The 23,912-nt window shown below is 32.0% G+C and overlaps 1 protein-coding gene across 1 annotated transcript in view; it reads right to left on the bottom strand.

Moving 5' to 3' along the window:
- The window catches only part of LOC142342711 (F-box and WD repeat domain-containing 11-B-like), a 192,004-nt gene that overhangs the window by 128,950 nt on the left and 39,142 nt on the right, over positions 1–23,912 (bottom strand). The gene's annotated exons all lie outside the window — the stretch shown is intronic.

Here is a 23,912-nt window from a genome sequence, read left to right as displayed (position 1 = left end):
AGATTTTTGATGGTTTGTGGAGCACTCAATTCTATTCAGTAGAACAGCTGGTACTCAAAAATAGCAATATCGTAACCTGCTAGAAAGATATAGTATTCAGCTAAACAAATTTTTGTCTTTGAACAAATGCTTGTGTTTTTTCATCCGTTTTTTTTCTTTGATGAAAACGTTGTTCTACTACTGCTGACATTCAAATCCAGACAAGGAAAAGCCATTCTTTTGCTTTACTTGTTATGTATGACAACAATATCTCCAGAAGAAAATCTTTTTGTTGACAAAGGTGACTGGATAAAAGTGTTTTTAAAGCTCTGAGTACTCAATTAAGTTTCTCTTTTGAAAAAAACTACACTCAGGTCATTCCGGTGGTTAGATCCGCAGACAAATTTTGTTTTGTAGCTTGCAAAATTTACAATGCATGATTTTATCGTTTTTAGTTTTTATTGCATGCCAGTTTGAGATGCTTTGTCATTGGTTGTTCGCCATTAACAATTTTTTTTCCCAAAATCACAGTTGGTTGTTTGATTAGGAAACCAAGGCCTTAAACGCTGCAAAAAGTATTGATAACAACAAGAAACATATCGTTTTTCAGGCTTTTTCTATAAATCATACCCCGTTTTCATGTGTCTTGATTGTCTGAGTGAACAACCATGTGATTAAATATGTCACATCCCAATTTCCCAGAAAGGTGTTTTGCAACTTGAATAGAAACAAAAAAAAATTATTTTGTTATGCAAGTTCCATTCCTTTAATAAAACTGCCGCTTGTTTGCTTCCAATTAATCTTTGCGACAGTATGCTAGGTTCAAATAGAGGCCCAAGAGTAGAATTTTTATGATAAAGTTGATTTCATATTTATGGAAATGAAATTCAAAAACATTCACTATAAAATTGTTTAACCAATTTAAATTGTCCGTATGCTGTTTCCTTTGATTGATTTTTTGATGGTAATTACATTGGGCTACAAAACATAATGATCAAGATAGCTCGTTCAATTCAGTGCTCGGTACAAAGCGTTCTGGGAAATGAGATTGCTCTGAGAGGAAACCATTAACATGAAATAAACCATTATCCGAGGAGGGTTTTGAAAAGATAAACAGTCACTATGATGTCTTAATAACAGTGTATAATATATACAAGGCGGCTCGGTAATGTGCGATCGCACATAAGGTTCCGACCCCGCTCATCCACAATTTTGGCATAATTGTCTACCAAATGAGGAACAGATAGAAAAACACAAAAAGTTCAAGTATTTTTCAAAAAAAAAATTGGTGTATGAACGAAAAGATAGCCTCCAAAGCAAATAAGTCAGTGAAGTAAAAAGTGATGCATTAGATTGATGAGATATGCCGATATTAAGAAAGCGAGCGAACACGAACGGCAAAATCAAACAACAACAACAAACATTAATTACATCAAAAAATTTATGTCCGTTTTAAAAAATAAAACTTAATAAAAAAGTCAAAACAGCGTCAGATAACTCTGAAAATAAACGAAATAAATTGTAATTCACCAGAAAAAAAAATGGTTATTCACCAGTTCATAATAAAGCTTGGTAACAATTTGACAATAAAGAACAGAAACTTTAAAGTTAGAAAATTCGCTGAATTTTTAGAAAAAACAACTAATTTCAAAGTAATGAAAACCATCAGGAATCAACTAAAATTTCCCATAGGTTTAGAGTTACCAATACTTCTATAGAAGGGAATTAAGTACTCTTGGTATTCAATTTTTTATGCAATTACAAAAAAAAACAGCAAATAGACAACAAAATAAAAATCAATTAAAACTTGTCAGAAAATGCTTTGGAAGCCATAAAGCCATACTTTTGCCCCCAAAGTATGTTCGATTGCACCTTCGTCAAACACCGATAATGTATTATGTGGCCGCTCATTAATTAAAATAAGCAACAATTAGACAAAAAGGAAAAAAAGAATGCAAACTTATGTAATACTTGTTTTTTTTTTCAAAAAAAATTTATTTCCAAAAACATGAAAGCCATAAATTACAAAATGAAAACTTTGAATAGGTTCATCCATTCTTCCAAAGGAAGCCCTTGAGATCTGCAATTATCCAGAATTTGTCTTAAGTCTACAAAAAGAACGCCAAATATGACAAAAACCAATTAATAGTTTACTTTTTTTTGTGAAAAACCCGTGTCGAAGCCAGTAAAATCATAACGAATTCTTTAGAAACATTAGATTTTGTGACAACAATCGCTTTGACACCTTCCCCTGACAAAAATAATGTCATCTTTGACCTTTAATTAACGAGACCAGGTAACAAACAGACAATAAAAGGAACAAAATTGCGAAGTTGAAATAATTTTTTTTTTCATTTTGGAAAACAATTGTTTTCAAAGTCATGAAAGCCATTATCTATCTTCTAATATCAGAACATCGGCTCATCTACTCTTTCAGGAAAAGCCAATCAAATCGGTCATTGTACAGGAAAATAAATACGACTAAAAAACAAAGTAAAACGACAGTTAAAGACAAATTTAAAAATTTCAATTAAATTCTTCGAGAAAGTATTGTCGAAGCGGTAAAGAACCACAATCTATATCTTTAAGAATTTAAATAGTATCAATTTTGAGTTATTTTGAACAAGAAAAATGTGATATATGGATAAACAAAAACGTGATAATTTGACAAAATTTGAAAACTTGAAAAATGGCCAAATGCCCTAAGAAAATAAAAAAATTGTTAAATCTAGTAGTATTAAAGCCAGAACACAATACCTTAAGGCGTAAAACCGGAATAAAGACTAAAATTTATTTCAGCAGAAAGAAAAAGCACTCTTTGATTGCTGACCATAAGCTACAAGTTGACCAAAATAAGAGAAAAATGGAGGCAAATTTTAATAAGCTATTTTATATTTAAAAATCAAATATTTTAAAAAGTCAAAACGACCATAAGCTTTTAAGCAATCAACTAGATAAACTAATTGCAAGCTATTTAGGAAGCCAATAAGACCAATCACTAGTGAGCTTTGATTTGAAATGTTCTGCTATTTAATTAGTATAAAATGATCGAATTTTTTTAAATAAAAAACCGACTGATGACAATCCGAATTATTTTTGGATAGTAACGGTCCAAGATTGGTACAGAATCAGCTAATGTTGATTGTGCATCAAGAGTGTTTAATTGTTGGAATGTCATTGATATAGATATTTTGTTTGTTAAAAATCATAAGTAAATGCTGCGTTTTTGATAATCAACGAATAAAGTTAGCAAAAAACGGCAAAGTTTTATTTACAGAGCACCCTCAACGGAAGTTAAAGTGGAAATAGCCCCCTTTTAATTCTACAAAGATTGTGTTTGTGGTGTTTGGATGTGCTCTTCCTGCAAATTTAATCAGAAGGGACTAAAGAAACTTATTTCGTGCTGTTTTTGATGAAAAAGTCTGATTTTTGTGAAATTTTTAGCCGGAATTTGTGACAAAAAATTCAATGAAAATAGCCGACAATGTATTTTGTCTTTAAACATAAAATCAACAACATTTTCTTGAAAAATTTTATTAAATTTTATCAAAATTGGCGAAATTTTAGTCAAAAATGCCGAAAAAAGGTGAATGAAATCAACGGAATTCACTCTATTTTCTCGAAAGTTTAAACCCCGATATCTCCCTGTCAAAAACGAAAATCAAAAAAATCTTTTTAATTCCACATTCTACGCTGGACAAGCTTTCTAATGATACCAGTCTCATTTCTCTACGATGAATATATCGATCGGCCAAAATTGACTGAACAAAAAAAAAAAAACCCAGTTGAGTATATAGTTCCTCCCCCCCCTCAAGAGGGGTCGGAACAATAATAAATCTCTGCGCTAAATGATTGGTCTTGGATGAATGATTAGTCTTGGCTGATGTTTGAATGATTAGTCTGGATCAGAATCTCTCTTCAATACAGTTTAGTTGAAGTTTAAAAGGACTAAAGTACTAATATATGTGGAATAATTGTTTTAAAATTTCGTTTTCTTAAATGGAGCCTCAACTTTATCAAAAAATGGCATCCAAAATTGATTCTTTTTGGACAAAAGCGTTTGCACATAGTTCTAAAAATTATATAATTAAAAATTGATGCGTGAAAACGGTTTTAAACTGCCTGAAACCAGTGTTTTAAATAAAAATCTTACAAGTTTACTTTTTTTCTCAAATAATCTTGCAAGCTTAACCTTAGTTCTCAACGAGGAGACACAAGACGGCTATGGCGATGGGGCTGGAAAAAATTTACTGAAGAAACCTAGTTAAGGACCAGCCAAAAAAATTTAGAAATCAATTCTTCTGGGACAAAATTTGAGCACGCGATAACAGAAAAATTTGAATGTCTAACCACATTATTTTTTTAAAAAGCGATTTTGACCGGGGTTCAGTCCGATGAGAAATAAATTTTTTGAGGACGGTACGTTTACTTCATGTCCAGACTTTCGTGCGTTCATTCGGGTTTCCAGACCGTCTAATTTTGAACATTCAACGGTCTTCTGGTGCATTCATTTCAATCTGGATATATCGACTTTCGGCCTGGGACCTCAACCTGGGAGCCCAAATGTTAAGAGGATAGCTAGAACTGTCGAGTCAAAATATTTCGAGCATGATCTTATAATCATGAGTTGAATTGGTCAAATTTTCATACCATTATTGGCTGATGTCACATTGACCGCCTTAAGTATACTCAGAAAATCATTTTGCTTATTTGAATTAATAATGGATGATACAAGCGTTTAAGATAAATAAATCAGTTCTCAGTTTTTCTAGTTTTGTGTGAATTTCGACTGTTTTTCGTTGATTCCTTTTGTTTTGTCACTTCTCTTAACCATTGAAGGTCTGTTTCAGGCGAAGATCCATAATAGTACATAGATGTTCTCTAATGAATTGGGCATCAATGATGTATTGATGACAGCTGAGGACGGTCTTTTCAACAGCGGGAGACACTTCAAGTAGGCGGCTTTTCAGGGTCTCTAAATTTTGGTTCTTAGTATTTTCAAAGTATTGCGTCACCGATGATGAAACGGCGGCGTTGAGGATAAAACCACCCATTCCTTTTTGAAACAATGAATTGTTGGGTTGATTGAAAAGAAGATTTAATTTATTGTGCATCAAAATCTCCTGCAAAATGATTACTGTGATCAAAGTTGGCTAAGTTTGTCTGATAGAAAAAGAAGATTGAAAGGAGAAACAATTAGTTTTGTTAGTTCTTCAGAATGAAAACTACAATCATTTATAATTGCTATCCTAATAATTAAGAAAAAAAGGCACCCCTCTTTGATCTTTTCTCAAAATTTATTCACAATATAAAACTGAAAAACTGATTGGTAGTTGGACCCAAAGCAGCGACTGAGAATAGAGGAAAGATGAATTCCACTATTGCAGATGAGGGTCTTATCTTTTGGGTAAGTATCCCACAAATGCTATTCTGAATACATCCCAGTTCTGGACCTCAATTTATCAAAAGACTATGTGGGAGGGTCAATATTGACTCTAAACCCGGTTCGAGGTTTTTGGGTAAACTTTACTAAGATATGCGGTGAATGCGGTGAATTTTTGTAAGAAATGCGGTGAATGCGGCGAATAGGGTGAAAAAAAAATTCACCGCATTTCACCGCATTTCTTACAAAAATTCACGGCGAAATTCACCTAATTTCTTACAAAAGTTCACCGTATCAACTTTTGTGGCAATCTAATGTAAGAAATGCGGTGAATGCGGTGAAAAAATAAATGATTCACCGCATTTCACTGCATTTCCTAAAAAATTCACCGCGAAATTGGCCGCTTTTCTTGCAAAAGTTTACCGCATCAATTTTTGTGGCAATTTAAGTTAAGAAATGCGGTGATTGCGATGAATGGGGTGAAAAAAATGATTCATCGCATTTCAACGTATTTCTTACAAAAATTCACCGCATTTGTTTTCCAATGTTTACTGAATCTGAATTAATTTTATAATTTCAGAAATATCAAAGAAGTAAGTGAAAGATGGCGCAGTGGAAAAAAAGTAGACATGCAGGAGGTGAGAGGTTCCACCCCGTGTACGGAAGTTTCTTTTTTGTAAGAGTTCAGATGAATGCGGTGAAAATAAATAAATCACCGCTTTAACCGCAAAAAGATGTAAAAAATACGCTATGAAAATTATTTATTTTTACTGCATTTCACCGTATTTCTTACAATAATTCACCGCCAAATCTTGACCCGGGAATTAATAGTCCAGTATTATTTATTATGGGATTTGGGATGAGCAAGGTCATATTCAAAAAGACTCAATCGCAAAAAACAGTCTCGGAATGAGTTTTTTCCCCAAATAGTCTTAACTGACAACAGGTTCAATCAATGATTGGAAATTTTTGTTAGTTTATTCTAACAATTTCTTGCTGAGCTAAAACCTTGTTGTTCCCACATTTTGTGAGAAAAAATAAGGGAACTTCATACTAGCAACTTTTTTGTGTAGACACTTTCTGACTTTTATGAGGTGATCCCAGACTAACATTTGGTATTAAATCAAAGCTTCCCGTGTCCAACGTGTCATCGCAACCAGATATTTTTTTGATTCCAGCTTTTCGTTTTGTTTTCGAAAAAAATTTTGGCAGCATTTCATGTCAAATGGGCCTGAATTTTGGCCCAGCAGGTGAAAAAATTATTTTCTGACAATTTGCGGTTTTTTGTGGATTTCTAGCAATCGCTGTTGCATTTACATTTCTACAATTTTTTATAGCTAGAATCCAAACTTACTGGAATTTGCGAAAATTAATTTTATGTCAAATTAGCCTGATTTTTTCAAAGTGTTATAACGTTAGTTCCTATTTTGATAATTTCAGATATCTCGCATTTTTTTGATGTTTTCTCAGAAATCAATTCAACTCTCTAACACTGCCACTAACCAGAATTCAAAAAAATATGACGCGTTTCGGAAAAAAGCGTTTCTGAAAAACAAAATTAAAATTTTTAGGCCAATTTGATCACTCATTAATTGACTTTCCCAAGAACCAACCAAAAAATTATCGTTTCATTACAACTTGTTTATCAGAGATTCGAGCAAAAAAATCGAAATTTTCTTTCACTTTAATCACATAATTTTCAAGTTTCAGCTTGTCTGTTGTTCAATTTTGATTCTGATTCACAAAATCAGCGTGTGGAAAAAACATGAGATGTTTCAAGCAACGTTATCTGGTCTGCCCTTTATTACTAATTTTCTTTTTTACAATTCTTTAAATTAGATATTCTTTGAGCGTCGTCTTTTAAAGACTTGCTCTTATATTAAAAACAATTTGGAGCTGAAAACTCAAAACTGCAGGGTGATTTTAGTCACGAGTAGTGCTGGCATGACGAAACGAGTAGCTTCGAATTGCTACTCCGGAGCGGTAGTGGAATATGATTTTCGCCAGAGCTCTTGTTCAATTCAAAATTTGTCTAAAGGTTTGAGTGTTTCTCTGTTCACTGTTTGATTTTTTATTTCGAAGCCGCAAATGACGATCATGTTTTTTAGCAATAGCTAGTTCGAATTGGCTTTGAGATTTCGAACTGTTTGTGACGCCAAGTGTTTGTGGCAAATCAATGGAAAACTTTCGATTTCTGTGGTTTTTTTTTAGATTTTGTTTGAGTATAAAAAAAACGGCACGTGTTACTTACGTCGTAGTAACAAAAATTTTTCTTCTACATTTTTATTCAGTCAAGGCTTTAATTAACTTTCGCAAATTTTTTTTTCTAATTTCTGTCTTCCGGATATTCTTCTGATTTGCTGTTTTGTCGTTATTTAATCATAACGCTATAAATCATTGAGAAGTTTTTTTTCTGTGCTTTTGTGAATTTTATTTATTTCGAGAACCTTTGCTCAGAAAATGAGCTTCCAATATCTTTTCAAACAAGGATGCTTGTTAATGTGTGTTCGCACATGATGTTCCGACCCCAGCTCATCTACATTTTTGAACTAATTGTCAGCCAAATGAGAGACAACAAAAATAGATGTTTGAGTTTTAAAAAAATTGTTACGCAACCTAAACACTAAATGAATTACATATTGTCATGCCTCATCACAGCGCTCACGGTTATTAAAAAGACTACGAGAAAAACAAACAAACAATAAAAAAGCGAAAACAAAAATTGCACCTGGTAACAACGTCAAAATGCAATTGGATAAAATCTTAACTACTCAAATTTAACTTTTCTCAACTAAACAGCAGATGGATTTTTTCTTTAATGAGATTAAGCAACGACTTGACAAAGAGAAAAAATGAGGCGAAGTTCAGAAATCAATCAACGTTTTTAAGTTAAAAAAATTTATAAATTCTTAAAACTCATTTGCTTTTGACAAAAAAATTCTTGATTAATTTACTAAAAATCAGTATGAAACCAATAGGACCAATTTTTGGTTAGGCTAAGCCATAAGAACCGACTAAAGATGCAGAAAAATAAAAAGTTACAAAGAATTTGCGAATTTGAGAATCATTAGCTATTATCTGAATATTATGAATTTTTCTTTCAAATTTTTTTATTTTAAATCAGCTAAAAGTATACTGAAATATTAAATGAATCGTTTTGGGCCACATTTGAAAAAATTGGGATCTGTTATTACGCTAAGGTGTTAAAAGAACAGATAAGAACACAAATACAACGCCCACAAATGTTTTATGAAAACGCATATTCTTCAACAAACAAAACATCAGTTACGACAAAATATCAGCAGACATATCGATCTTTGAAGGACAAGGAATTGAGTGGGACTTATCAATAATGAGAGTAAATTACAAGTTGACGAAAAGAACAACAATGATTGAAAATTTAAAAAGTTTGAAATGTATAATATTACAAACTTCAAAACTGACAGCCTCGGAACACATTTTTCACTCAATCCTCAATTACAAGCATATGAGACCGGTCAACATTTTACGGCTGCTTGAAGAATAAAAATGGGCAAAAACTTCAAATTCAAAAAAAATTGAGCGAGAAAAGTGTCGAAGACATTAATAAAAGAATTTTTCAGCAAACCTTTCTTTATTTACAAAAAACTTGTTAACAGCAAGGAGGTTTTTTTGATTAATAAGACTTCAAAAAAACGACAAATATGAACAAATACAATAAAACCACCAAAATTATTGAGAAAACTCGTAGTACTAACGCCATTGATTTCAATAGCTTTCCACAGAAACCAATAAGTACGCTAAGTTATGCCTCGATGGGAGGAAAAAGATGTTTGTCATTCGGAAGTTGTCAATAAGACATTACGATAAGCCATTGACTATGAAAAAAAACAACAAATACCTGCGAAAACCGAAAATTCATCAAAAATGGCAAGAAGAAAGAGTCGAAGCCAATTAAACCATAAGTTTTTCTCTGAGAACTTTATCTAAGATTCATTGCACGTCTTCCTTAAGCCAATGGGATGAACCATCAACATCAAGATGATCTGATAATAATTCAAAAGCAAGCAAAGTTACAAAAAAAGTGTACGAAGATTTTTAAAAAGTTTAAAACAATCGTGCATCCAAGCCATAAAACCAATAGGTAAAAGATAAGACTGCTAACTAGTTTAGTTTTGGTTGCAGCAGAAAGATTGGGGGTCCGGTCAATACTGAGACTGTCCTACAGTTCACGAAAATTTTGAGAATGATTAATGTTCAAAAATAAATTTTCAAATAGTTATTTTTCAAAGTTTTAACAGCCATTTAGTTCAATAGTTTTCAACAGAAGTCAATACACAGACTAGTTTATGACTTGATGAGAGGACAAGTGTGCCTGTGATGCATAGGTAATCAATAAGACATCACAATAAGCAATTCAAACTATAACTTTGAAAAAACGTAGCATTATCAGAAAACTTTTAAAATGATCCCACGAAGGTCTTCGATAAATCAATGGGCACTACCAAAACTAAGATAATGTGATTTCAACAGGAAACAAAAATACGAAAATGTTCAAAAATTTTAAAACCTTGTGGCATCGAAGTCACAAAACCAATTACTAGAAGGTAAAACCGGTAACCAGATTAGTTTTGGTTGCCTTAGAAAAAATGGGGTTCTGTCATTACGGAGATTGATTTACAGTTCGCAAAAATAAATTTAAGATCTGTTACTGTTCAACAATTTTTTTCGAAAAATTGTTTTTAACGAACTAACAGCCATTAAATTCATTAGCTTTCGACTGAAGTCAACAAATCAGCTTGGTGATAGCTCTATGGGAGGAAAACGATGTTTGTCATGCATAGAGAATCAATTAGACGTCACAATGAGTCTTAAGACTACAAAATCATGAACAAACACATGCAGAAACCAAGAATAAAGTAAAAGAGTGCGAGAAGTAAGTGTCGAAGCCACTTAAACCATATCTTTTTATCTGCCAATGGGAGCTATCAATAAAAGGATAATGTGATAAAATTTCAACAGGAAACAAAAACACGAAAAAAAACCCAAAATTTTATTTTATTTTTCGAAATCTTGTGGCATCGGAGTCATACAACCAATAGCTAGAAGATAAAACTGGTATCCAAATTTAAGCATATGTATCGAAGCAATTTAAACCCTAGCTATTTATCTGAAAACTTTATATATGATCCCTTGAACTTCACCTCTATGCCAATGGGAGCTAACAATATTAGGACAATAAGATAAGATTCAACAGGAACCAAAAACACAAAAAAACCCAAAAAATTCATTTTATTTTTCGAAATCTTGTGGCATCGGAGTCATACAACCAATAGCTAGAAGATAAAACTGGTATCCAAATTTAAGCATATGTATCGAAGCAATTTAAACCCTAGCTATTTATCTGAAAACTTTATATATGATCCCTTGAACGTCACCTCTATGCCAATGGGAGCTAACAATATTAGGACAATAAGATAAGATTCAACAGGAACCAAAAACACAAAAAAAACCCAAAAAATTCATTTTATTTTTCGAAATCTTGTGGCATCGAAGTCACAAAACCAATTACTAGAAGGTAAAACCGGTAACCAGATTAGTTTTGGTTGCCTTAGAAAAAATGGGGTTCTGTCATTACGGAGATTGATTTACAGTTCGCAAAAATAAATTTAAGATCTGTTACTGTTCAACAATTTTTTTCGAAAAATTGTTTTTAACGAACTAACAGCCATTAAATTCATTAGCTTTCGACTGAAGTCAACAAATCAGCTTGGTGATAGCTCTATGGGAGGAAAACGATGTTTGTCATGCATAGAGAATCAATTAGACGTCACAATGAGTCTTAAGACTACAAAATCATGAACAAACACATGCAGAAACCAAGAATAAAGTAAAAGAGTGCGAGAAGTAAGTGTCGAAGCCACTTAAACCATATCTTTTTATCTGCCAATGGGAGCTATCAATAAAAGGATAATGTGATAAAATTTCAACAGGAAACAAAAACACGAAAAAAAACCCAAAATTTTATTTTATTTTTCGAAATCTTGTGGCATCGGAGTCATACAACCAATAGCTAGAAGATAAAACTGGTATCCAAATTTAAGCATATGTATCGAAGCAATTTAAACCCTAGCTATTTATCTGAAAACTTTATATATGATCCCTTGAACTTCACCTCTATGCCAATGGGAGCTAACAATATTAGGACAATAAGATAAGATTCAACAGGAACCAAAAACACAAAAAAACCCAAAAAATTCATTTTATTTTTCGAAATCTTGTGGCATCGGAGTCATACAACCAATAGCTAGAAGATAAAACTGGTATCCAAATTTAAGCATATGTATCGAAGCAATTTAAACCCTAGCTATTTATCTGAAAACTTTATATATGATCCCTTGAACGTCACCTCTATGCCAATGGGAGCTAACAATATTAGGACAATAAGATAAGATTCAACAGGAACCAAAAACACAAAAAAAACCCAAAAAATTCATTTTATTTTTCGAAATCTTGTGGCATCGAAGTCACAAAACCAATTACTAGAAGGTAAAACCGGTAACCAGATTAGTTTTGGTTGCCTTAGAAAAAATGGGGTTCTGTCATTACGGAGATTGATTTACAGTTCGCAAAAATAAATTTAAGATCTGTTACTGTTCAACAATTTTTTTCGAAAAATTGTTTTTAACGAACTAACAGCCATTAAATTCATTAGCTTTCGACTGAAGTCAACAAATCAGCTTGGTGATAGCTCTATGGGAGGAAAACGATGTTTGTCATGCATAGAGAATCAATTAGACGTCACAATGAGTCTTAAGACTACAAAATCATGAACAAACACATGCAGAAACCAAGAATAAAGTAAAAGAGTGCGAGAAGTAAGTGTCGAAGCCACTTAAACCATATCTTTTTATCTGCCAATGGGAGCTATCAATAAAAGGATAATGTGATAAAATTTCAACAGGAAACAAAAACACGAAAAAAAACCCAAAATTTTATTTTATTTTTCGAAATCTTGTGGCATCGGAGTCATACAACCAATAGCTAGAAGATAAAACTGGTATCCAAATTTAAGCATATGTATCGAAGCAATTTAAACCCTAGCTATTTATCTGAAAACTTTATATATGATCCCTTGAACTTCACCTCTATGCCAATGGGAGCTAACAATATTAGGACAATAAGATAAGATTCAACAGGAACCAAAAACACAAAAAAACCCAAAAAATTCATTTTATTTTTCGAAATCTTGTGGCATCGGAGTCATACAACCAATAGCTAGAAGATAAAACTGGTATCCAAATTTAAGCATATGTATCGAAGCAATTTAAACCCTAGCTATTTATCTGAAAACTTTATATATGATCCCTTGAACGTCACCTCTATGCCAATGGGAGCTAACAATATTAGGACAATAAGATAAGATTCAACAGGAACCAAAAACACAAAAAAAACCCAAAAAATTCATTTTATTTTTCGAAATCTTGTGGCATCGAAGTCATACAACCAATAGCTAGAAGATAAAACTGTTAACAAATTTAGTTTCGGTTGCATTATAAAAAAGGGGTCCTGTCATTTTTGAGACTGATTTACAGTTCACTAAAATAATTTTAAGATCGTTTAATGTTCAATAAAATTTCTCGAAAATTTATTTCTAAAGAACTAACAGGCATTAATTTCTTTAGCTTTCTACGGAAGTAAAGCCTCAAAGGGAGGACGAGAACGTTTGTGATGCGTAGATGATCAAATATACATCACAATAAGTTTTATGAAAACAAAAACAAGAACAAATAAATTCAGAAACCAAAAATTCTGTAGAAATGTGCGAGAAGAAAGTGTCGAAGCCATTTAAACCATAAACTTTCATCTGAATGCTATATCTATGCTTAGTTGAACGTCTCCACTATGCCAATGGGAGCTATCAATAATAGGATATTCTGATAAAATTTCACCAGGAACCAAAATTCATCAAAAATGGCAAGAAGAAAGAGTCGAAGCCAATTAAACCATAAGTTTTTCTCTGAGAACTTTATCTAAGATTCATTGCACGTCTTCCTTAAGCCAATGGGATGAACCATCAACATCAAGATGATCTGATAATAATTCAAAAGCAAGCAAAGTTACAAAAAAAGTGTACGAAGATTTTTAAAAAGTTTAAAACAATCGTGCATCCAAGCCATAAAACCAATAGGTAAAAGATAAGACCGCTAACTAGTTTAGTTTTGGTTGCAGCAGAAAGATTGGGGTCCAGTCAATACTGAGACTGTCCTACAGTTCACGAAAATTTTGAGAATGATTAATGTTCAAAAATAAATTTTCAAATAGTTATTTTTCAAAGTTTTAACAGCCATTTAGTTCAATAGTTTTCAACAGAAGTCAATACACAGACTAGTTTATGACTTGATGAGAGGACAAGTGTGCCTGTGATGCATAGGTAATCAATAAGACATCACAATAAGCAATTCAAACTATAACTTTGAAAAAACGTAGCATTATCAGAAAACTTTTAAAATGATCCCACGAAGGTCTTCGATAAATCAATGGGCACTACCAAAACTAAGATAATGTGATTTCAACAGGAAACAAAAATACGAAAATGTTCAAAAATTTTAAAACCTTGTGGCATCGAAGTCACAAAACCAATTACTAGAAGGTAAAACCGGTAACCAGATTAGTTTTGGTTGCCTTAGAAAAAATGGGGTTCTGTCATTACGGAGATTGATTTACAGTTCGCAAAAATAAATTTAAGATCTGTTACTGTTCAACAATTTTTTTCGAAAAATTGTTTTTAACGAACTAACAGCCATTAAATTCATTAGCTTTCGACTGAAGTCAACAAATCAGCTTGGTGATAGCTCTATGGGAGGAAAACGATGTTTGTCATGCATAGAGAATCAATTAGACGTCACAATGAGTCTTAAGACTACAAAATCATGAACAAACACATGCAGAAACCAAGAATAAAGTAAAAGAGTGCGAGAAGTAAGTGTCGAAGCCACTTAAACCATATCTTTTTATCTGCCAATGGGAGCTATCAATAAAAAGATAATGTGATAAAATTTCAACAGGAAACAAAAACACGAAAAAAACCCAAAATTTTATTTTATTTTTCGAAATCTTGTGGCATCGGAGTCATACAACCAATAGCTAGAAGATAAAACTGGTATCCAAATTTAAGCATATGTATCGAAGCAATTTAAACCCTAGCTATTTATCTGAAAACTTTATATATGATCTCTTGAACGTCACCTCTATGCCAATGGGAGCTAACAATATTAGGACAATAAGATAAGATTCAACAGGAACCAAAAACACAAAAAAAACCCAAAAAATTCATTTTATTTTTCGAAATCTTGTGGCATCGAAGTCATACAACCAATAGCTAGAAGATAAAACTGTTAACCAATTTAGTTTCGGTTGCATTATAAAAAAGGGGTCTTGTCATTATTGAGACTGATTTACAGTTCACTAAAATAATTTTAAGATCGTTTAATGTTCAATAAAATTTCTCGAAAAATTATTTCTAAAGAACTAACAGGCATTAATTTCTTTAGCTTTCTACGGAAGTAAAGCCTCAATGGGAGGACGAGAACGTTTGTGATGCGTAGATGATCAAATATACATCACAATAAGTTTTATGAAAACAAAAACAAGAACAAATAAATTCAGAAACCAAAAATTCTGTAGAAATGTGCGAGAAGAAAGTGTCGAAGCCATTTAAACCATAAACTTTCATCTGAATGCTATATCTATGCTTAGTTGAACGTCTCCACTATGCCAATGGGAGCTATCAATAATAGGATATTCTGATAAAATTAAGAGCTACCAATAATAGGATAAAATGTGATAAAAGTTCAACAGGAACCAAAAACACAAAAACCAAAAAATTTTACTTTTTTTTCGAAATCTTGTGGCATCGAAGTGATACAACCAATAGCTAGAAGATAAAACTGGTAACCAAATTAATTTTTTTTTGCATTTTAAAAAACGGGTCCTGTCATTACTGAGACTGATTTTTAGTTCACTAAAAAAAAGTTTAAGATCGTTGAAAGTTCTAAAAAATTTTTCGAAAAATTATTTCCAAAAAACTAAGAGGCATTAAATTCAATTAATTTCAACGGAATTCAATGCTTTTCAATGGCATTCATTAAGTTTCAACGGAATTAATTTCATTACTGGGACTGATTTACAGTTCACTAAAAAAGTTTAAGATCGTTTAATGTTCTAAAAAATTTTTCGAAAAATTATTTCCAAAGAACTAACCGGCATTAAATTCATTAATTTTTAACGGAATTCAATAAATAAGCTAAGTAAAATCTCAATAAGAAGACAAAGATATTTGTCATGTATAGATATTCAATTAGACATCACAATACGTCTAATGACAACAAAAACAAGAACAAATGAATGCAGAAGCCAAAAGTTCAGTAGAAAGGTGCAAGAAGAAAGTCTCGAAACCATTTAAAACGTAAGCTTTCATCTGAATACTTTATCCCTGATCAATTGAACGTCTCTTCTATACCAATGGGAGCTATCATTATTAGGATAATGTGATAAGATTTCAACAGGAATAAAAACACGAAAAAACCAAAAAAAAATTAATTTTTTTTTACTAAATCTTGTGGCATCGAAGTCATATAACTAATAGCTAGAAGATAAAACCGGTAGCCAAAACTAGGTTTAATTTTATTACAAAGAAACGGGCCCTGTCTTTACTGAGTTTGAATTACATTTCATTAAAATAAATTTAGGATCATTTAATGTTTGAAAACTTTTTTTGGAAAGTTAATTTTAAAGTTCTAACAACCATTAATTTCATTAGCTTTCAACGGAAGTCAGTAAATCTACTACGTTAAAATTCAATAGGAGGAGAAGGATGTTTGTCTTGCGTAGATTATCTATTCGACATGACAATAAGTCTTATGACAACAAAATCAAGAACAAATAAATGCGGAAACCAGAAATTCAGTAGAAAAGTGCGAGAAGAAGGTTTCGAAGCCATATAAACCATAACCATTGCTAGAAGACAAAACAGCTAACCAGACTGATTTTGCCTGCAGAAGAAAAGAAGATGGTTCTTTCATTGCTGAGATTAACTTACAGTTCACTAAAATAGGTTTAAGATCGGTTAATAATCAAAAATTTTTTTAAAGTCTTAGCAGCCATTGAACTCAATAGGTTTCAGCGGAAGTCAATAAATACGCTCAGTTAGGCCTCGATGGGAGGACAAAAATGTATGTCATGCATTGTTAATCAATGATAAGTCACAAAATAACATCACAAAATTTCTTACGACTATGAAAACAACAACATCATTGAACACAGGCAAAAACCAAAAACTCAGCAGAAAAGTGTCGATCACGTGTAAACCATAATTTTTATGTAAACGGTTTTTCTATGAGCCATTGAAAGTTTTCTTGAAGCCAATGGTAGCTATCAAAATTAGGACAATATGATAGGATTTCAACAGAAACCAAAAATAGAAAATTATCCAAAAATTTTAACTTTTTTGAAATCTTACTGCATCGAAGTTATATAACCCATAGTTAGAAGACAAACCCGCTAAACAGATTAGTTTTTGTTGCAGTGGGAATTATGGGGTTCCTGACATTACTGAGACTGACTTACCGTTCACGAAAAAAAAGTTTAACATCGGTTAATGTTCAAAAAAAATTTGAAAAATTATTTTTATAGTCTCCTCAACTCACGTCACCTCAGCTGTCAACTCAAAGCATCAGAAAGGTTCGCTTAATGCTCAATGAGAAAAATATTGAAGTTTTAGTCAACGAGTCTATGCCAAAGGGCTTCAAAAATTTAGTAAAACCTCAAAATGAAAATCAAAATTTCCTTAAAAATTACGAATACGAAGCAAAAAAAAAAACACGATCGATTGCTTGAGAACAATTTTTTGTTCATTGGACTTAATTTGCTGTAAATGAGGTTTTTCATTAGGGGAACCTTGATTTGAAAAGTGTCTAGTCTCTAGTTGACTTAAAAGACCAAGGAAACGTATTAAACTTTAATAAAAAAAAAGATTTCAAATGGAATTAGGTTATTTTTTATAGTAAACTTCCCTATGAGACCAAAAGTAGTCCTTTTGTCGCTTTTGAGCGACCAAAAGTTGATTCATTTTATTGCATAAAATGTAATTTTGAATTGATAATTTTATAGAATAGAATCATAATGTTAAGAAATATTACTCGTAAAGTGAACAAAATCATGCCAGATACCCACTGTTCACACAAAACTTCAATCTAGACCTTTTCAATAACTCCTTGAAAAAAAACGAAATTCAAAAAAATCTTTCTATTTCGAATTCTACGCTGGACGAGCTTATTTATGATTCCACTCACATTTCTCTACGATTAATATATCGATCGGCCAAAAATGTCAGAACAAAAAAAACCCATTTGAGTTTATAATGTTCCTCCCGCCACAAGTGGGTTCGGAGCAAAAAGTACCATTTGTTTTGAAATTTTAAGACTTTTATCTTTTTCGTATTTTTCTATTAAGTAAAATAACAATAAATCTGTGTTGTCTAAAAATGTATATAATCTTCATTGTCTTCTTTGTTTTAGTTGCATATTGGTTACAGTTTTAACTACTATGAAGTATATTTGTTATGAAATATTTGCGGATTATTGCGTTATGCCTCAAACTTAATTTTTTTCTGCTTTTGTTCAATGCTAGTGGAGAAACAACGAGTTTGAATTTATTTCAATCGCATGATTGAGTTTGTCATTTTCCCATTTCATGTCATCGTAATTCTTTTGCATTAATTAATTAAAAAATATATCATATAGTTTTGATAGACTTGCTAACAGACGCAAGAGTTTGATGGACTTCCCAACACATTCTTACCTCTATCATAGACACTGTTTTTAATTTTTATCCTATTCTAAATTGTTATAGTTCAGATATTTTTAATTGTTAAGGTCTAGTTGTTATTAAATGAAAATTGTACCTTGCAATCTACTCTGGACTGTTTCTGTTTTTTTCTCTCATTTTGGAGAAACAGTTTTTTGTCTCATTGTTCTGCTGCTTTTTCCCAAAACTTTGCGCAAACCATTTATCTTTTTTTCCTGGCCCGTTTCATTCCTTCGTTCTAAAAAATGTGAGTTAAAGCGACGTTGTTTTTCATACAATTGGCAAGTCGTTGGTCAATTTTGTTGTCAGGTTGAAAGATTCTGCCATGATGGCAAAAGCTTATTCGAATACTAGTAAAGCTGTTGCTTCAGTGTGCAGTAAGGCTGAAATATTGAACAAAAAATGGCGATAAAAAAAAAGAACAAAAAAAGACCAAAAAAACAAAAAGAACACCTCGATGGAAACGACTTGTTGCACTCAACTAAGATGACCACTATCTATCTGTTATATATCGCCATATTTACATTTTTCATTTGCTTTTAACCATTAAGATGATGTATTCAAAATCTGATACGTTTATTTAAACTACAAAAAAATGAACAACCAAATTGCTGTTTTCAGACAAAAAATGCAGCCTTCGGGCAGCACTGATTGTAAAAAAAATCAAATTTGAATTTGGGATCAATATAAGTCTCACTACATCGATACCTTTTCTCACAACTGTTTGAGGGTTTTATCGCGGCTTCAAATTGTATTAGGATTATAAAGTTGTCCCAATTCTGTTAAAATTTCTGTTCTTTTGTGGTTTTGTTATAGTTTGTTCTGTTAAGCAATTTCAAAGATTCGTTAAGTTTCAACTAGCTGATATTTTTTTTCCAAATCTAACAAAATTAACTCATTTTCCATGATTCCTTGTCTCCATAGTCTTTTTGTCATTACTTACTCTAACTCCAAATTTTCTGCGCCTAAACTTGATGAGTCCGAGTTTAATATGGCGAGAACTATAAAGTCTTTTTTATTGTTTTTGAAAAGTTTTTTCTTGGGTAGGTTCATTATTTCTACTGAACAAAAGACTTCATGTAACCAAATCAACCATTTTGTTAAGCATTTTCATTTCAATTTATTTAATTTTTAATATAGGAATTATCTGTAAATGTTTTATCTGTTTTTTTTGGTGTTTCACTTTCTTTTGCCGTTTTTTGATCATTTCTGTTGATTTAAATTGACTTACCTTTGCTAGTTTTACTCAGTTTTATCTGAAAAACAAGTTTAAACAAATACTTCTAAGCAAAGAATAGGCAAAATTACATATTTTTGTTGTCTGCAGGCAACTTTTGGCCAAAATTCAAAAAAGCTAATACGGAATAAAATTCCTTCGTTCTGTGTACAGCTACAATGGTTTTAAAATACAATTTTTTTGCTATAATATGGCATTCCCTAGTGATTAAAAAGATTCTAAAAGATTCTTGCAAGATCTCATATTCAAAAGTTGTTTACAAAAAAGTCAGTTAGGTTCAATTCTGCTTAACAAAAGTTCAGGTAATAGTCGTTTTATTGTTTTATTTGGTTTTCAGTTAGTTTCAGCTATAAAAAATACACAAATAAATTTTCCAGAATTCAAAAACACGCAAAATTTTTCCAAGATATTGAATCCGAGATAGTTTTTCATTGAATTTGGTTTGGTAATTTGTTTAATAAACACAAATTTGCTTCAAAGATGTTTTCTAAAACATTTGTACCCTGACTTATTTTTTGCCTTGATTGGTATCTTGTAGGATTCTTGCAATAATCTTTCAAATTTTACATCGTATTGCAAGACCCTTGCAAGATTTGAATCCACTCATCACTAGGGTTCGGAGAGCAACCCTCTGAATACAGGCGCAAGTGAAACATGTCATTCTGCAGTTTTGTTCCTGTTTTTTGGATTTGTTTTCATTTGGAAAGATAAACCATGAAAATCGTATGGTTGAATTAAAATTATTGGAAAAATGCTGCCATATTTGTGTGTTTTTTACCAATTCGAATTTCTCCTAAAATAGCACGCAATTTTAAGCTTAGTTAAATTTTTAATTGAGAGACAATCGGAGTGGCCATAATGTGGCAAACATTTTCAGCTATAAATGTGATTATCCATGACCGAATGAAGAGATGAAGCAAAATCAGTACAGAAATTAACAGAAAAAAATGAAAGTTTACTTGTTGGTTTACACGAAATGACATGACACTGACGTCCGTAAATGAAGACAGATATTTCCGCAAGCTTTTGCAAACTTTCTCTATGAAGCAGCTAACATTTTTGCAGAAGCTTGCGTTTGGTAAATCAAAAAATGTATTGTTAAAGAAAACGTTTATACATAATCATGTAACATAAGGTGAGAAGAGGCTTCGTATGCTTCCAAATATTGAATAATGGAACAGGTTATTTACATCCCCAGACGCTCGTGCTATGTTTTTACTTAATGATTAATTATGGAATTGCACATGCTCTCTAACTGGGGGCGCATAACGTACGGGGGAGGGGGCACAAAGAGAAAAGATCCAAAATGAGTATGACGAAGAGAATTAATATGACGAGCTTCTCTTACAGGTTAAGTGACTCTGATGAACTTCTGCCATTCAGTGAATTGCGCTAGTTTCAATAAGAGCTACGTGTCTCTGCCAAATTCTTTCCTAAGTCCTGGATTGTATCTCAAACCACAACGCTGTTTTCGATTAATGCCAGATGTTCTCAATGTTCTCAACAAGTCACGTAATCTATACTTAAAATTGTCGTTTCTTTAGTTTTGAAATGCCGAAAAACCTTGGCATTTTAACTTTTGAATATGTTTTTTCCACTTATGGTATTGTAAACTTCTGACACTTAAAACTTTCGGTAATTTATAACTTTCACGTGCGTATTTCAAGTTTTCTGGTGAGATTTTTGTAGGTTTCTCTGGCAAAAGTATGATGCTTCAGGATGACTTTGTGCGCCCTTTGAACGAAGTTGAGAAATCAGATGTGTTTGCAGTCAGGCTCATGGTCATCGTGTGGAAATCGACAATGGTCAGTCTTGGGATCCCAGGAAACCTCATGGGTAAAGTTGCTTCTGGCTTTCGTTTCGTCTTTCGAGAAAATGGCTTTGTGATACGTCTTCTTTCAAAAAGTAATTTTCAGAAAACATTGGAAAACAAGGAGGTTTGGGCATCTTTGCTTCCGCACAGCTAATTTGGAGCCTCAACTATACAGAAAAGTCAGAAAGTTTGCATCACTTTGAGCATTCAAGCGGTGGAGAGCAAAAATTGGAACTTCAGATCTCAAATTTTTCCTAAAATTAAATTTTAAGAAAATTTAAATTTTCTCAAAGAAATTAAATTTTCTGAAAAACGTCCAACAGAATAACAAAACCGTGTAAACTTTCAAATCAGATTTAACGAAGAACAAGTTTTTGATGCAGTTTTTTTTCGACATTTTTGAAAAAAATACGTGCTTGTTACAAATGCATCAATCTGCTTTCTTGTACCCCTAGTGTTCTTCACTAGAAACGTATTCAAGCAAAAATGTTGAAGATGATTCCAAAAACTATGAACGGTTACTATTGAATCCCATGAAATCTTCTCTTGTTTCAGTTTTCACGGCTATTTGAAAAGAATGAGTGTTCAAATATTTCCGCACACAAATGATTTGAATTAGATTATAAAATCATATAAAAAAATCGTTCAACGACTTGCTACTGCGGAAGAATGAAAAAAAATGATTTGTTTTAACTTATGAGAATCTAAGCTACATAATGGATCAGCGATAAATTGTTTCCTAAAGCAGTTTTTTAATGACTTTAATTGTGTACGAGAAGAACGACAAAAAATTTCGGCGTAAATTTTATAACTTTTTCAAATCTGAAAAATTCTTGTTTTGACACATAATTGTTTTTTTTTCTGTGAGAACCGAAGGAAAATGAAACAACAACAACATATATTGTAAAATTAAAGTCCCAAGTCCGTTATCTTTCCCATTTTACAAACTTGTTTTGATCTATATTTTGTACAAAAATGGTCAGATAATCTCGTCGTGATTTAAATTATTTTTTTCTTCAACAAAATTTTTTGTTTCGACATTCATTTGATTTTCCATTGACATGAGTAATGTCCCAAAATGCAGCATCGATCACAGATATAGCACCTTCTTGTTCTTTATTTTTTGTGACATCTTTTTTGAGAATAATATCTACGAAAATAAGCATATTTGTGCCATAAGCATATTTGTACGATATTTGTGCAAGCTTCTTGAGTTATTAAGGAAACAATGGTTCTCAATTGACATGAAATTTTTTCTTCATGATCACTCAATTTGCTTTGAAACAAAGTTTTTTTGTTCTAAATAAATAGAGCTGATCATTAATGTTTTCTAATTTAAATAAAAATTTCTACAAAAAACAAAATCTGGAGCAAGTTGAATTCGCGCTATTTTTCTTCAGAAGCGGTCAAAACCTGCTCAATGAAATTTGCAATAGTTTTCAGCTTTTCAGAAAAATTTTGCCTTTTTGTAATAAATATACCATAAAGGGGGACTATAATGGTAAAGACCCGAATTTTTTTTGCTGATAAAAATATAAATTGTGAAAAAACACATCGTATTTTTTTTTGGTTTCTCGAGAGTCAGTTACATGTTAGCAAGCAAATAATAAATTCAGATGTGAAATTGTGTACAATTTATTAGTTTCGAACACAGGGCGATTGTTTTTGATTATATTTGTCCCTTTTTCCACTTTTCCTTAAATTTAAGTATTTTTTTTAAAATTTGAAATCCTCGTATCTGCTATGTAAAAACCAATATCAAATCACCGAATAAATTGATAACGTACTTTGTCAGGGCTTGAAGTCATGTCAGCACTTTTGATTGTGAACTACCGATAAAAGTAATCAGTAATGTAAATTATATTATGGATAAGTTTTCTAGTACATTTTAAGTGAGATTAAAACGGATCTTTTCTGCTAGCGCCCCCAGCCCTATATAGCGGTTAATTTTTACCCCCCATAATCTAAGTTTTTGCGCATTGTCAAAACTATGAAAAAATTCAGTTAAACAAGAGTGTCTCGGTAGATTGAAGGCAAATTTAGAATAGCTTCCTTAGAAGAAATAAAAATCAAGACCTTATGAAGCCAATAACACCAAAAATTATCTAATTTTTTATTGGCGCTTACGTTATATGCAACAAATTTTGATTGAAATACAGAATACTTTCAAACCATATCTGTGCTTACAGCATATTGTTCATATATGTTCATCTATATATTTTCATCTATATACTTACTTAGCTTTAACAATATGTTTAAACATTAATAAATTGGGGGGGGGGGTGCCAAACTGAACGGCGGGCGGGGGGGGGGGTTGCCAAACTGAACGGCGGGCGGGGGGGGGGCGCTAACGCGAGAGATACATTAAAACAACTAAACGAAATCGCTTTGCTCAAACATTTCAATCTACATCTCATTCTTTTTTTCGATGAATATTTCGGGGTCCAAAAATGACAGAAAAAAACAGGTTAACCTAGAGTCAATTACCCTCAATAGAAAATGTCTTAACAATAAGGTGTGTGAGCAATGTGCGCTTCATAAATTGTTTGCACCAACAAATAATTTATCCTAATTATTAGTAATAATGGATTGGAGCTTACTTATGTTCAGTCATGCTGTAGGAATCTCCTGAAATACAAAGATTAACGTATAAC

The sequence above is a fragment of the Convolutriloba macropyga genome, chromosome 7, assembly GCF_964194025.1.
Source record: "Convolutriloba macropyga chromosome 7, txConMacr16.3, whole genome shotgun sequence".
NCBI lineage: Eukaryota > Metazoa > Xenacoelomorpha > Acoela > Convolutidae > Convolutriloba > Convolutriloba macropyga.
The sequence above is the reverse complement of the archived record's forward strand: the minus strand, read 5'-3'. Positions and strand labels throughout refer to the sequence as shown.